Source organism: Leptonychotes weddellii, chromosome 10, assembly GCF_054177405.1.
Source record: "Leptonychotes weddellii isolate Sample4059 chromosome 10, ASM5417740v2, whole genome shotgun sequence".
Taxonomy (NCBI): Eukaryota; Metazoa; Chordata; class Mammalia; order Carnivora; family Phocidae; genus Leptonychotes; species Leptonychotes weddellii.
The window spans coordinates 53841820-53856502 of record NC_138378.1 but is presented as its reverse complement, the minus strand read 5'-3'; the positions used below and the strand labels follow the sequence as shown (position 1 = coordinate 53856502).

General features: G+C 51.4%; 2 long non-coding RNA genes across 15 annotated transcripts in view; one reads left to right on the top strand and one right to left on the bottom strand.

The window, feature by feature from the left end:
* LOC145723881 (uncharacterized) overlaps window positions 1–5697 on the bottom strand; it is an 11231-nt gene extending 5534 nt beyond the window's left edge. For 2 of the 5 annotated variants that reach the window (XR_014149248.1, XR_014149246.1), the window contains exons 1-3: window positions 5443–5697; window positions 4336–4539; window positions 3299–3389 (exon numbers count right to left, since the gene is read on the bottom strand). This is a non-coding gene — a long non-coding RNA (uncharacterized LOC145723881). Of the gene's footprint in view, window positions 1–48; window positions 892–3298; window positions 3390–4335; window positions 4540–5442 lie in introns of those variants that run through there. The other 3 variants (XR_014149247.1, XR_014149245.1, XR_014149249.1) reach the window with 2 other exon arrangements.
* LOC115944043 (uncharacterized) lies at window positions 3019–14310 on the top strand. 10 transcript variants are annotated; one of them, XR_014149243.1, is made up of 8 exons: window positions 3021–4166; window positions 5730–5828; window positions 6006–6160; window positions 7744–7952; window positions 8647–8723; window positions 9444–9595; window positions 13891–14022; window positions 14114–14310. It is a non-coding gene; the product is annotated as an uncharacterized LOC115944043 (long non-coding RNA). The 10 variants fall into 10 exon arrangements; XR_004078619.2 differs by lacking the exons at window positions 13891–14022; window positions 14114–14310 and having other exon boundaries at window positions 3020–4166; window positions 5730–5846; window positions 6025–6160; window positions 9444–12035; XR_014149239.1 differs by lacking the exons at window positions 13891–14022; window positions 14114–14310 and having other exon boundaries at window positions 7761–7952; window positions 9444–12035.
* Window positions 14311–14683: the final 373 nt, after the last annotated feature.

The window sequence follows — 14683 nt, the reverse complement described above, 5'->3', positions numbered from 1 at the left end:
AGAAAAAAAACCTCATGTCTTTAAAAAAAAAAAAAAAAAGAAAGAAGAGACCAAGAGAAGTTGATGGGTTATATAACTGGGTTTAAATAGAAACTAAGATCTTAAGAACTTTAATCAGAAAATAGAATACGTTGGTCACATACGTGTATATGTTAGTGTTCTTGTGTTGCGAATGTGGTGTACGTGTGTAGTGCGTATTGACGCACAAGTTGGATGTATGTTCATGTGCATGATATAAATGTGGCATGAATCTGTGTGTGTTGTGTGTGTCTGTGTGTGTGTGCAGTAGGATGTCTGTAGGGCATAGAAATGTATGTTTGTATTCTGTGTCCATGCTATGGGGGGAATTACGCAGTGTGCATACTGAATACAGTAAACCTCAGAATGGTGTATATGTGTGTAGGGGATGTGTACATCATATATGGGTGAGGGATCTGTGACGTGTGCATTGTGGGTAAGCACATGGCATTCTTGCTCCGTGATGCCCTGGCCTTGAGCGGGGCCTGGTGATGACGTGAAGTAACATCAGAGTTTAAAATAGCTCCCTGTGGAGCCCGACAAAGACTGAGAGCCAAGAACCTTGAGTCTTTTTTGGTGCTTGCTATTCTGAAGGAAATCAGGAATTGCTGGAGCCTGTTTTACCTACTCTGAAATCCAGACAAGGAGAAAAGTGACTGGAGTCTTGGGGAGACCCAGCCACTAGCTCAGGAAGGTGGGCTTAAAAAGCTTGCCATTTGCAGTTACCGAGAAAAATTCCTCACCAAACTTTTCAGACTTTTTCTCTCCTTTAGCAAAGATGGGAAAGGGTTCCTGGTGGCCTTTTCTGGAGAAATCGAGCAATTTCCACGATGGATTTGGGACACTCTTTTCCCCCTTTTAAAGAAGGTAATCCTGTGGTAGCAAAGGGAAGGTTGACAGACATCTAGAGCTTTCTGCACAACTGTTGATAGTAAAAGGGTTGTGTCCCCCAGCGCATTGGAGGTCACAAAATGCAGCCAGTCAATTTGTTTTGACTGTCTTCAGGCAAACTGTCCAGAGGATTTCATTCCCCCAGGCCCCAGGGGTAGAGTGGGGAGTGAAGACCCCTTTGCCCTGTGCCCTTGCAAAAGTCATGGCTCCTTCTTGTCAAGAAGGGTTATGGAGCGGAGCCCTTCCTACTACCTAGGACTGTGGTGTGAGCCCTGAAATGACAGTCAGGAATGTTTCTGCTGAGTGGAAGGGACGGTCCCCAGGGGCAAGGTTGTTCCTGGCACAAGGCCTGCCACCTAGTAGGTGTCCAATAAATAGTTGTTGAATGAATGAGTAGCCCAGGAGGTGACCATCCAAGAGAAATAGCCTGGTTTCCCCTCACGGCCAAGCAGAGCTTCCAGGGCAGGACTGGGGGCGGACGTGGCCGCCTGTCCAGCTGTTGGACTTCCCCTCCTCGTTTCCGGTCCCTCTCCCAGAATCTCAGCTGGTTCCCACACCCTGGCTCGGGGGCTTCTGCTGTCATTGTTCGGCTGTTCTCAGGGCCCGGCCTCTGCCCGACTAGACCTTTCACTGGGCCAGGAAAAGGTGTAGGACAAGGCAGAGCAGGAAGGGGAAGTTTCAGGGACTGATGCGGGAAAGATTCACAGTAAGAATGGGCTGATCTGGTGCAGCCTCAGGTGAGAAGCCAAGGTTTAGGGAGGGGTAAGGACGTTCCCAAGTTTACACGGATGGTGCTGGAATAATAATGATCATCGGAATTATGGTAGTAGTAGTATCGACCATATATGGGATGATATTTTGCGAACTAGACTTTCCCCCAGTATCTTCTTGCACTCCTTAGCTCTGCCCACTTCCTGTAGCTAGTTTGCTTTGAGGCCCACACGGAGAATGTGAGTATTTGCATGGCCCCTGGGGTTCCCGAGGGGACCCAGTGACCATCAGCTTTAGGACTCCACGTGGGAAGCCTGGCCTTGACCTCATAGCATTGGTTGCCTCGGGGAATAGGCTAGACTTGTTGGATTTTGAGTTTCAAAAGCCAGTCTGTAGGACTTCCAAAATAAAAAATGATCGTTGAAATTTAAAACTCAGTGGGATAAACAGAGCTGGAGAAGGAGATCTGAGAATTCACCCAGAAGGCCTCACAAAGAGGTAAATAGTGGAAAACGGGGAAGAGGGAGAGGTAGAACGGTTAGAATGAAAAGGTCCAACCTATGCCAAGTAGAATCCCAGGAAGAGAGATTGGAAAGAATGAGGAGCAATATTCAGAGAGACAATGGCTAAGAAATCTCTAGAACTGAAGACAGAAATCAGTTTTCACATAGCAGAATCACACCAAGCTCCGGGGCATATCACGGGGCAATTCCAGATCTCCAAGAGAAGCCTTCCTGAGCCCCTTGCTTCCCAAACCCTTCTCTTCTGCCGTCTGACAGCCCTAACCACAGTGACTTTGCATCTGCATTAGTACTGCTTCCATTCGCCGTCCTTTGGTGGGCAAGTTTTGCCTCCTCCATTATTTTGACTAATCCACCTGTTCTGGAGTGTGTGAACAGGAGCCTTATTTACTAGTTTCAACAGGATGAGTTTCCTCCTGGGATGAATCATTAGTGCCTCCAGTTGAAGGTTGGACATTTTGGCAAGGCTGGTATAGATTTGTTATTAGAAGTAAATAAGAAGGGGCGCCTGGGTGGCTCGGTCGTTAAGCGTCTGCCTTTGGCTCAGGTCATGATCCCAGGGTCCTGGGACCGAGCCCCGCATCGAGCCCCTCAGCAGAGAGCCTGCTTCTCCCTCTCCCTCTGTTTCTCCCCCTGCTTGTGTGTGCTCTCTCTCTCTTTGTCAAATAAATAAATAAAATATTTTTTAAAAAGGTAAAAACATACATTCATGAAGAACCATAAAGCGTTGGCTCTCAAATCTAGTTTTAGCAGGAGAGACCTTTCATCAAATAAAAATATATTGTTGGAGACCCAATTCCAGCAGAATAAAGGAATTGCTGGTTGAATTGGGGTGGGTGGGGTGGGATGGAGACCCAGAGTCCAGCTGACTCATTTCCCCCCTTCCCTCATACCACCCCTGTGGCACCATGGCTGGAACAAAGTTAGAAAAGCACCCATCAAAAGCTTTAATGCAGCGTTCCCCAAAATGTGTGTCTGGGAGCCCTACTTTATGGTGTCCCATGAAAAAGGGGTTCTGTGGTTGAATACATTTGAGAAACACTGGATTAACCAAAGTGAATTGAGTCTCTGCAGGATTTCTTTGAGAATTTAATACTCACACTGTGCCCTGGGAGCCTTACAGAAGGTAGCTGACGTGCTGAGTTCTGCAAACCTACCTGTTTTATCCAAGAATTACCCCTGTAGGGACGCCTGGGTGGCTCAGTCGGTTAAGTGTCTGCCTTCGGCTCAGGTCATGATCCAAGGGTCCTGGGATCAAGCCCCACATCAGGCTCCCTGCTCAGTGGGGAGCCTGCTTCTCCCTCTCCCTCTGCTCCTCCCCCTGTTTGTGCTCTCTCTCTCTCTCTCTGACAAATAAATAAATAAAATCTTAAAAGAAAAAAATAGAATTACCCCTGTAGGCTGGTGTTGTGCAGAACACACTAGGAAAATGCTATACTGGAGAAGAAGAAGAAGAATAATTAATAATAATTTTTCCTATGTCTCCCTTCAAGATCTATAGGGCTGGACACTGAAATAGGAGGTGAGGCAATTATTACTCTGGATTGAATATGAGCTTTAGTCTTTTGTGACCCCCTCCCCCCCCCATTTAGAAAAGACCTGTGGGAAGCCCAGCAATTTCCAGGCCTTCTTTCTTCCCGTCTCTGTTCTGCAGCCACAAACACAGCCTGGCTGGGCATGGACATGGGTGAGCCCCCGTTCCACCGGTCAGTTCTTCTAACACCTCAGGCTAGGGCCCACTTTTGTCCCAAGGCTGAGCCGGCCCTTTGGCCCAGGCAGGAGGCCCCAGAGCCCCGGCTTGGCCCGTGAGAGCTCTGGGAAACCTTGTTCCCACTTGCCCACCCCCTTCCTGGCAGCCCAAGAGGCTGCCCAGGCTTTTCTTTCCTCTTCTTACTGGCAGGAAGAATTTCTGGAAGCACGGCTGAACCAGTGACAATGAAGCAGGATGCCCGTCACCCTTACCAGCCTGGCCGCACAGGGAGAGCACACTCACCCCCCACCCCCCCAGGGCTGGGGCTCACAGAGGTAAGCCTCCCTGCCTGCTCGGCCCCACCTCGGGCTCCAGGAACAGGACAGGCCCCTGCCCAGGGCTGCAAAGCAGGGGCAGGCGCCCTGGAGCGTCTCTCCAGAGGCCAAATCCCACGGTGGGTCTGTCGGGTCTCTCGCCCCCAGCTTTTCCCTCTTCCTTTCGTACCTTGAACAGACAGCAAGGGGTGGGGCACCCCACTAGGTGCTGTGAGGCAACATTGACCAAAGCAGATCTGTCTCCGGGGGGTCTAGAGTGGGGTCAGGTGGTCCAACACGCAACTTGAGAATGTCGATAAAACGGCTTCGGGCTTTGACAGGCACGGAGGCTGCGGAAGCATCTAGTGCGGTCTGGGGATGAAGGACCGCCTGCCTGGGGGAACACCGTTTATTATTAAAGCCGCTTGCCCGGCTTCAGGGCTGCGGAGCCACGAGGAGCTGAGACCCAGCCTTGCTCTCAAGGACTTTCCTCTCTGTGTCATTCTGCGTTTCTGGTCTTTCCCTCTGAGCCTCGCTCCGGCTGGCAGCCTCTCCTACCTTTCTGTCTCCAGCCCCACGCCGCCCTGACTCCCTGTCTTGCGCTGAAGAATTGCTGTTCCCAGGACAGGTGAATAAATACTAGGAACCCAGCAGACCCCTCCGCAAGGCCCCCTGGCCTGGCCTCCCACAGCCTGAGGCCCCGGGGCCTCAGGGCCCCTGCCCCCACTACCCACCCCTTAGGCCGCTAGCTTGCTCTGTTTCTCTCCGTGGTGCATTCGCTCCTAAAGCCACAGCCATCCTTCCTTGGGGGAAGTTGGGCAGGAATTTTTGTACTTTAAAAAGTTGTTATTGTCTGAGGGGAAGCAGCCAAAGAAAGAGGCGTGTTATCTGTGGACTGGACTTGGCTGTCCCTCATAAACGAATGGGCTTTCCAAAGAAAGTATTCAAGGGGGGTCCGGGCGGAGGGAGGAAGGGCCTGGGATGTCTGTGTTTCCCTTAGACCCACGGGGTCCTGATGCCGCAGCCACGTGCCTCAGCTTGGGCTCCTGGAGGGCGGGCGTGAAGGTGCAGAGACTGGGCCGTGAAGGTGCAGAGACCCTGCCCCATCCCCCGGGTCCGAGCAGCCCTCAGGAGCCCAAGGAAGGTCTCGGGATGTTACAGGGACCAGTGTCCCTTCAGGCCCGTAATTCTCCAACTCCCTCCGACCCCACGTACATACCAGGCTTCTTGCCCCCTGCCTCACCTTTGCTCAGGCCGGTCCCTGAGCCTGGAGCAGCCTTTCCATCTCTTCACTTACCAGTGTTCACCATCCTTCCTGGCCCAGGCCTGGTCGCACCTCCCAGCAGCCTGCCCTGACTGCCTGACCCCACGCTGGCCTCTCCTCCCTCTTCCCTGCCCGGCGGTCCCTCCATGGCCATGTGCCTGTCACTTCATGGGGACTGACAGCTCCATGCTCAGCCCACACAGTCACAGCCGCTGTGGAGGAGGGCCAGGGTGGCAGGATGATGGACGAGGCTGTAATGGCCCCCTTCCCCGCTGTGGCTGTGGTTAGATCTCCCCTCGAAGAAGCCCGATATTTTCCAGGAATTTCCTGAGGGGAGGGGACCGAGTATTCCGGAATGAGAGCCAGCTGTGGAATTGAGGCCTGGGAGTGAGGAGCCGGGCTCGGGGCTTCCTGGCTGAGTCAGCGACCGTCCCCAGGTAATTTATGGGCTGAGTCAGGGCTGGGGGCCACAGGGGTGGGGAGAGCATGGGGGAGTGGGGAAAGGTTGCGGAGGGGAGGGCGGGTGCCTCTAGGCAGTCTGTCACGGGGAGGGCAGCCTGACCGGCTGGAAGGGAGTCTGGCTGAGTCGGGCACAGACCCCCTTCTCCCCCCCAGCTTTGCTCCCTTGCCTGGAGTCTGCAAAAGCCACAAGCCAGAGGGAGGAGCCAGAAGATGGATACAAGGCTGCAGAAGGGGAGAAGCCTCTGGCCGGCCCTGGGGGCTCAGGAAGATAGAGGAGGCCAGGCTGGAAGTGAGTGGGCTTGGGCAGGCGTTGGGGCTGAGTTGGGGGTGAGGAGAGCCACTGGCTCTAGCATCAAGCCTGCGAGCGGCCTGCTCCTCCTTCCTTCCTGGCCCTGCCCCCTTTCTCCCTGCAGCAGCCCATCTGGCTTCCATTCAGCTCCTGCCGTGGACCTGCCGGGTGACGTGGGCTTGGTGCCTCCTCCTTTCCGAGGCTCAAGTCCTCACTCGGACAAGAGGTCCTGGCTCCTCCAAGCCCTGAGGTGGGGCTGCTAGCCGTAGCCAGGGAGTCCCGTCCAAGGCTCAGCAGAAGCAGGTCTGGGAGTGCCGCCCCCTAAGGCCCACTGTAGGCCTTGACCTTGAATGGAGGTGGGGCTGGGCTAGGAGAGGGGCCGGGGGAGGTGGCGCCTGGTTACTGTCACCTGCAGGCCCGGGGAGCCTGGGGAGGCAGCAGAGCGTGTGCCGTCACGCACGTACACCCCACACACCCCACGTTCCCAAGAAAAGCCTGTTTCTGTCCGTCTCACCCAGCGCTGAGCCTGGGATCCCACCGGAAGACGGCTCCTGACACAAGCTCCGAGGAGGAACCCTCTCCTGCTGGCAGGGCGAGGCAGAAGTGTCCCCCAGGGGAGGGGACCCAGCTTTCCCTGTCATTCGCGTGCATCGTCACGCTTGCGGTGGCAGAATCATCCCACGGCAGATTCCAAGCAGGGCAGGGTGCTGCGGGGTTGGGGCTCCCCTGGCCCTGGTCTCGGCATCTCAGAGGGGCCCCCAGATTTTTGAGTGTCTTGCCCTGGCTCCCAACCCCAAGTCCCCATGCTGAAGAGGAGCCCCTGTTGAGGATGGTAGAGTTCGCAAGCCCAAATTAAGACACGCGATCTGAAGAAGAATCTGGGGGATTTGTGATACCATGCTAAAGATACAGAAAAAGGAATCTCATTTTGTACGTGACTGAGGAACTGCTTTTCTTGGTAAGAATAGTCATGAGGAAATCAAATCTGGACAGAAGGGTTCTGGACACATGTGAGGGTCTGCGACATGTAGCTTGACCCCGGACCAGTCCCACCCCCGTCACCACCCGGTCCTGTCAGGCCCCCGTTGGGGAGAGGTGGTTGCGTTCTGGAATCAGTTGGAATCCAGCCGACAGGATTCTCTGAGGGAGGGGACATGGGTCTAAGAGAAAAGACACAGGGACCACTCCAAGGTTTTGGTCTGAGCAACTGAAGGGTTGGAGTTACCACAGACTGAGACAGAGAATGCATTTTGTTGTACATTTAACAGATTGCTTTTATTATGAAAGTCCAGAAATTGGGAATGGATGGAACTGAGCAGGGTGTCTGTGGGGTCACTGCCCACAGGGACCGCTGGGTCATTACACCCCCTACCACAGGCCTCGGGGCTCCCACGAGGCCCCGGGGCAGAAACGGGGAGGCTTACCTTCCTGCCTCCGCTATGGGAACGGGGTGTGGGGGGGGGCAGCGGTGGGAAAGGGTCTGACCCTCCCGAGTCCCCTGGGCTGGCACAGGAGACCCGGGGCCCGGGAAGGCGGTGGCGTGTGTGGGCCTCTGTCTACACAGACCCGCCTGTGGCCCACAGAGGCCCTTTCTCCTCAGACCTGGGGCACTGTCGCCACCAGCGCCTTCTAGAGGAAGCATCCACAGGAGCCCAGGACTCTACTTTGATTCTCCAGCCACAAACCCCTGCAGGCCTGGCTGGCCAGAGGCGTGCCTGTGCATCCCGGGAAGCAAGCGCCTGGGGACTCAGGGCCGGAGAGGCTGTGAGGATGGCTTTGTGCGGCCGTTCAGGTGGGCCCTGCCAAGTCCCCCTGCCAGGAGAGGCCAGTTTGGCTGCCAAGCCTCCTGAACTTAGGTTACCTGAGAAAGCGGCCTTGAAGCCATCTGTTTCTCGTTGCTTCGCATGCCGTAGGCCTGCTTGCCCCAGGGGCCAAATGCCCTGTTTGCCCACATCAGCAGAGATGAGGGACGAGAAGACAGCTCTGTGGGAAGAGTCAGGAGGACCAGTCTTTGTGAGAATATAGGTTCCTGGGCACCTCTCCGGCCCTGCAGAATCTGTGTCTCTGAATATTTACCAAGCTCCCCTGGTGATCTGATGAGGGTCAGGGGTTGGGAGCCCTGGCATAGAGGCTGCGTGCTCGTATCTGGAGAGACACCACACCTGAGGAGAGTCAGAGCTGTGTCACACAGTTCAGCGGGGTGGGTGGGGTTAGGAGGAGTGCTCTGGTTGTCTGAACACAAGAGAACCTGGATCTTTGACGGGCCTCAAGGGGGCCATTTGGGAGGTTGGAGCTGGGATTAGAGTGGGCCCGAGGTGGAGAATGGGGCCTCCTCGGGCCCACATGGGGTGCCCCCTGGAGCTGGTCTGTATCTCGTGACCTGCTCCTTCTCCCTGTAAACTCTTAACCCCGATCTGGAGGTGATCCCCAAGGGTAGGGCTCACCTACCCAGAACTACATTGAATAAATAAATGTGCTCTGCCCAGATTTTATCTCTTCAGGATTCCAGAGCACAAGACAAATGGCTTCATGTCCGGCAAGGAGGTGTAATTCATCCTCTGAGGTGAGCCCCAAGCCTGGGGGTGGGGTGGGGCGGGGAGAGGAGAGGTAGATGGTTTGGAGCACGTGGGACATGCAGACGTGGGGGCCAGCAGGCCCTGGAGCTCTGTGTGCAGGGCTCAGCTCTAAGACCTTCAGAATAACCCTGCCTTCCCAGGGCTTGTGCAGGGATGGAAACCAAACCTAGCATCCTTTAATTTAAGGAGTCTATTTCTGATTCTAAGAACACTTCGGGACATAGAAATAAGTTTATAGCATAGTAAGCAGAAAAATGAAAATCTATTAAATATATAAAATAACCTGACTTTGGAAATATGTTGATTCATTAAAAATGTTGCAAGATTATACCCCAAAACATTGACTGGTTGTAAGATAAAAAGTAATTTCAGAGTTTTGGTTTTTAATTTGGATTTGCTTATCTGAATTTTTAACTTTTCTAGAAGAGTCATGCACTTATTTGTACACAAATGACACAAATATTGAAAGTTATTGTTGTTATTATTTCATAAACCAGAGCCTCTGAGATGTAGTTCAGGAAGGAGAATTTCTAGGCAGGAAAGACAGCTGGATCAAATAACCCTAGCTGTCATCTGCCCCCCCCCTTTCTTTGGGTCAATTTCTTAATTTTTACCACCTCCCCATGGTTGCCCCCCCTGGGATGCCACTGTCCTTTCAATTCTCTGGACCAAGCACAGCTAGAAACCCAGGCTTTGGCTTCTTTTAGCAGAGCAAGTCTAAGAAACCTGGGAAGACGTACCAGATGGTGTTACTAAACCCAGAGGGAAGAAAACAGGAACAGAAACGCAGTGCCTGGAAGAACTATGAAACCACCAGGTTTCTCCACGCAAGGGTGTGCAGTCCCACCTCCGCTCTCAGGTGGGACCCACAATGACATAGAGGGAGAGAACGCTAGTCCTCGGTCCAGGCGCCCCCAAGCCACAGTACTCATTTCAGAGGACTTAACGCCTTACGCACATAAAGGCTCCCAGGAGCTAAGAAGCTTCCAGACTTGAAAAGTAAATGAATTTACTTGGTATGCCCAAGTTTTTCTTAACATCATTGCACCCACTATCTGCCCAAACGAAGGCATGATAGGGAATCAGTGAATTATTAAAAATCACTGATCACATTGAAAAATGGGTGGCTCAGGGGCACCTGGGTGGCTCAGTCGTTAAGCGTCTGCCTTCGGCTCAGGTCATGATCCCAGGGTCCTGGGATCGAGCCCCGCATTGGGCTCCCTGCTCTGCGGGAAGCCCGCTTCTCCCTCTCGCACTCCCCCTGCTGTGTTCCCTCTCTCGCTGTCTCTGTCAAATAAATAAATAAAACCTTAAAAAAATAAAAAATAAAAATAAATAAAAAATAAAAAATAGGTGGCTCAGTCAGTTGAGCATCTGCCTCTTGATCTCAGCTCAGGTCTTGATCTCAAGGTTGTGAGTTCAAGCCCTGGGTTGGGCTCCATTCGGGGTGTGGAGCCTACTTAAAAAAAAAAAAAATTAGCATTTAAAATTATAATATGAATACAGATTCATCATAAAAACTATTTGAAAATTTAAAAAAATGAAAATATCCCATAATCATCACACTGAATGGAGATAAACATTATTGGTGTATATACACATTTCAATAAAATCAGGAAAATATTGTGTGTATATGTGATATACATACATATACACACATATAATTCTGATTTTTTATATGGATATAAGGTCATTTACACACACATATATAAAATTCTTTTTTCCATTTAAAATGCATCATAAGAATTTTCCTGGATCTTTGAAAATAACTTTTAAATGGCTGCATGCTATCCCATTGCATGGCACACTGATTCTTAAGCAAATCTCCTATTGATACCTAAGCTATTTCCAAATCGTTTGCTATTATAAAGAATAATTCAATAACATCATTGCACGTATATCTCTGCATACATCTCTGATTATTTCTTTAGGATACATTTCTAGGAATAGAATTGCCAAGTCAGGGACATGAATGTCTACAAGGTTCTTGGTGTCTCCAATCAATGCATACTTGTTAAATTGTATGGATTTGAACAAAAGTAGTAAAAAACTCCAGAGCAGCACTCTACCATGTTCGCTGCATGTTCTCAGACCCACAAAAGGTTCCAGGGCGCCAGGTGAAGCCCCTCCATCCACCCTGTGGGACTGTCCTTTGGAGCCCGGGCAGAGGCCAAAGCCAGCAGTCCTTGGTGCTCCTTGGCTGGGCCCCGCCCCTGTTGCTGCCACAGGGCTACTTCCCTCAGCTTCTCAGAAACACCCTAACTCCCGCTCAGAAGCCCCTCTGTGAGGATTTCCTTCCAGCCCATTGCCGTGGCCCCCTGGGGAGTATACAGGGTAGGGGTCACGGTCACCCACACGCTCGTCAGACAGGGCAGCTGAGGCCCAGAAGCCAGCAGGATGCGAGAGATAGGACAGGACCGGGGATTCAGAGACAAGGCTCTAGGTCTCACTCTACCAGTCAGTGTTGCTAAACCACAGAGGGGCGCGTCCCGGGGGAAAGTGGGCCAACACAACTGGAGGCAGAGGCCCTGCGAGGAGGCTGGGATCCACTAGAGTCATTGTCAGCAAATATTTATTGAGCATCTATCATGTGCAGTCACTGAGAAAATAGCGGGAACCCAAGAGGCAAAGCTCCTGCCCTCAAGAAACAGCATGCTAGTGGGGGAAACAGGTAATAACCCCCAAGAATCGTGTCCAATGGGGTTTAAATGCTGAGAAGAGAACAGAGCAGGGACAAGTGGATAGAAAGTGACACAGAGGGGTGGGTTACCTTGAGGTAGGATAATTCACATAGGTCTCTCTGGGTTGATACTTAAGCAAAAGCCTGAGGGAACAGAAGGAATAAGCTCTGTGAGTTATCTGGAGGAAGCCCTTCAAGGCCAAGGGAACAGCAAGTACAAAGGTCCTGAGGCAGGAGCAAAACTGGTATGTTTGGGTAGACGTCAGAAGCTGATATGGCTGGAACAGAGTGAACAAGGGACAGTGTAGGGACTGAGGTCACAGAGCTAGCACCATCCCCATTAGATGCAGGAGCTCCCACTGAGCCACAGGCATCAAGCAGGACACAGTCATCTGTTGTCAAGAACCTTTAAGGTTAGGGCGCCTGGGTGGCTCAGTTGGTTAAGCGACTGCCTTCGGCTCAGGTCATGATCCTGGAGTCCCGGGATCGAGTCCCGCATCGAGTCCCGCATCGGGCTCCCTGCTCGGCAGGGAGTCTGCTTCTCCCTCTGACCCTCCCCCCTCTCATGTACTCGCTCTCTCTCATTCTCTCTCTCTCAAATAAATAAATAAAATCTTTAGTATATGTGCTGCCGAAGCGACCACAATAAATAAAATCTTTAAAAAAAAAAAAAAAGAACCTTTAAGGTTAGGGGACCTTGCTGTGGCAGAAGACAAGAGAATAGCAGAGGGCCGGGGCAGGCTTTTACCACCTGATCAGGTGTTTATAGCAAGGCTGTGAAGAAGGAGGGTATGATCTAGAGCTCTGTCCCACCGTGCTGGGTGCCAAGTGTCCAAGGTGGACCAGGCCACAGAGCTGCCTCCTAGAAGCTCACAACCCCGTGGGGCCAACAGGTGGGCGGGGCTAACAAGCTGGCAAGGAAATCCTGTCATTTGTGACCACACAGCTCAACCTGGAGGACATCATGCTAAGTAAAATAAGTGAGGCCGAGGAAGACATGCCCAATCCGCATGATCCTACTTAGGTGTAGAATCTAAAAAAGTCCAACTCATAGAAGCAGGGAGTGGGATGAGTGGGATGGAGGTTGCCAAAGGCTGGGGGGTGAGGGAAATGGAGAGATGCTGGTCAGTGTACAAACGTTCAGTTAGAAGGTGAATAGCTTCTGGAGATCTAACATACAGCATGGTGACTACAGCTAATAATTCTATATGACGTGTACTTGAAATTTGCTAAGAGAGGAGATCTCAATTGTTTTCACACACACCCAAAAAGGAGACTGTGTGAAGTGATGGATATGTTAATTAGCTTTGTTGTGATCATTTCACAGTGGTCATGATCTTGGGGTCTGCGAGATGGAGCTGCATGTTGGGCTCCAAGCTCAGCGAGGAGTCTGCTAAAGTTTCTCCCTCTCCCTCCGCCCCTCCCCGTGCTCTCTCTCTCTCAAATAAGTAAATAAATCTTTAAATAAATAAATAATAAAATTAATAAAAGCTGGTTACACAACATCTTGTGAAAAATAAGTGCTACACAGGAACTTTCTGTACTTTAAGCTTAATTTTGCTGTGAACCTAAACCCACTCTAAAAAATAAAATTCATTAATCGAAAACAAAATAAAACTGTAAAAACCAAGCATACGGCATGACTGACTGGGAAGACTTCCTGGAGGAGGTGATGTCTGAGCTGGGCCTTCAAAAATGAACAAGTGGACCAGATGTCAGCAGGCAGGGAAGGTGAGAAATGCACTTCAGAGAGAAATACTGGTTTGCTGAGGAGGGAGCAGGGGCACCCTCTGGCAACTGGGTATTGGGGTGTGGCCTTGATTTGGGATTATCACTGGGACAGGACCAGCCCTGGAAAGCGGACAGTGAGAAGAGAAGAGGGTTGAAAAGATAACGCTGGGGCATACAGCCTCACTGTTGGTGGGGTAGGGGGGCACTGGGGAAGGGCTGAGGGAGACAAGAGGGGGGTGAGAGGAGACAACACACATAGGAAATTTGAACTAGAAGGAGGGGAGGACAGATGCATCTAGAGGAAGACCCAGCCTGGCTGGAGACAAGTTGCTTTTAGGATTTTATTTTTGTCTAATCCTGTTGTGTCTCCTTCCCTCCCTTCTCCCTCAAGCCCAACAGGGAGATTAGAAACATAATCTATACTGTCGATTCTATAAAGTATTGCTTCCCCTCACCCCTGACACCCACCCGCCCCAGCGCTTTGCAAGCTATGTGAGTCCAAACCCACATTTTTAAAAGATTGGTTCTCATTGTATTTCCTATGGCCGGCTCTCCTTTAATCACAAAACAGAGCTTATTGTATGATTAATTATTCGAGTTCAGATAGTGATGCCCAGGTTAGAAAGGTAAAGATTTCGTTCTCACCCTCCTCTTCCACTCAACCCGTTCTGAAAAGTTTCCTTGCTGTGCAACTGATTTTAGCTCTTCTACTGCTTTTATGTGTAACTTCATTTTTTCCCCAGCTCGACGGAGAGATCATTGACAAGGGATCTACATTTTTAAACCACAAGGAAAAGAAACCCAGAGCTACCAAGAATAATATTTTATTGACTTGGAACCGGTTTTGGAATTTATATTTTTAACCAACTACCCAGGTGATTTTGATGATCAGACAGTTTGAGGGTTTTTTTTTTCCCCCCTCTTTCTCTTCCCTTCAGTAAACTGTTTTTCAACTTTGTTTTTCAGTGAAAACCATTTCCTCCTCACCATGGACTCCATCCAGAGGCTGCACCCATCTCTCCCACGTCAACAGTCCTGTGTCCTTGGCAGAGGACAGTGCTCTCATTCTGGGCCTTTCCCTTCTTCCTCGGCCAAAGCCCTGCTCCTGCACCTCCCCGCAGCTAATAAAAAGGCTGAGTTCCCCGATGCGGGGCAAGCTCCCACCCGCCGTCCCTCGCAGGGAGGAGTGAAATCTGTGGGGCCACTCTCGTCCCCATGGGCAGCCTTCCTGCCTTCACATGTTCCCAGAGCAGCTAGCTCATCCCAGGCCTCAGGACGTCCCTGGGCCTGGGGTGAGATCCAGGCACGACCACCTTCCAAAGCCACACGGTTCTGAGGGAACGTGCAGACATGCAAGAGTGGGGTGTTTCTGGACACTGAGTAAAGAGAGTCTCCCCGTGGGAAGGCATGGATTGATTTGGAACAAAAGGCACTTGTTGGCCCCAGAAGGCAGGGTTTGGGGGAGCCCTGTGCTAAGCGGAGGTGGGTGGGCATGATTTTCTTCTCTCCTGGGATCAGCCCCTCCGGCCAGTAGCC